Source organism: Rhinoderma darwinii, unplaced genomic scaffold (genome assembly GCF_050947455.1).
Source record: "Rhinoderma darwinii isolate aRhiDar2 unplaced genomic scaffold, aRhiDar2.hap1 Scaffold_466, whole genome shotgun sequence".
NCBI lineage: Eukaryota > Metazoa > Chordata > Amphibia > Anura > Rhinodermatidae > Rhinoderma > Rhinoderma darwinii.
Window position 1 is genome coordinate 54,767 of NW_027464011.1, and position 1,011 is coordinate 55,777.

The 1,011-nt window shown below is 34.3% G+C and overlaps 1 pseudogene; it reads left to right on the top strand.

The window, feature by feature from the left end:
* Nucleotides 1-836: 836 nt before the first annotated feature.
* Nucleotides 837-1,011, top strand: LOC142718401 (U2 spliceosomal RNA; annotated as a pseudogene).

Sequence of the window (1,011 nt, forward strand, 5' to 3'; positions counted from 1 at the left end):
GCAAATGTGCATAAGGACCTTGCCTGGGCAATCGTCCACCAGTGCCTCCCTACACGTGCATTCCAACATAGGCGAGGACTGGTGGCGAGAGCCAAGTGCCCACGAGATAGGTGCGGGAATGATGAAACAATAATGCACTTGTTCTGGAACTGCCACTATGCACAGGAGGTATGGAGGAAAGCAGGCCTTTTACTAAAATGGATCTGTGGTCTTAAAGATTTTAAGTACGAATACGTTTTTTATGGCCTTTTTACCTGCCCATCATTCAGACAGCAGATGATCTGCTGGATGATTATTAATTGTTTTAAAAATGCCATCTGGAAGGTTAGGAACATTCTTCTTTTTAAACGTGATTTTATTGACATTACAGACTGTGTCAAGATTGCGCTAAGTGAGCTGTATGTATACTACCTCAGAGACAAAAAAAATCTAGGAGCAAAAGAGGCGGCATCCATGTGGTGTCTGTCTCTGTGGAACACGATTACCATGTAAATAATTTATGTATTTGTAATTGTGATTTTACTGCTTGTTTTATCCTGCCATTGTCATATTTTTAAAGAAACCTTCTTCTCGTTAAAAATTTATTGCTTTTATCATTTTAATGAAATGTATTAAAAATAAACATTTTATTACTGAATTTATTTTACAAAAAGGTTTTAATGAAATGAATTAAAAAACATTTTGTTACTGAATTTTATTAAAGAAAAATGTACAAACAAATAATTTATTACAGAATTGTATTACACAAAAATTATTTTATGAAATGTACAACAAGCATTTTATTACTGAATTTTATTTTATGAAAATGTATTCTCTGTATATATATATATGTGTCAATAAAATTTTGTTGAAACCTTATCTGTTCTTATCAGTTTAATATCTGATACGTCCCCTATCTGGGGACCATATATTAAATGGATTTTTAGAACAGGGAGATGGAAATAGAGCTTGCTCTGTCCACTCCACGCATTGACCTGGTATTGCAGTATTTCCAGGACCGGTGCACCCTTT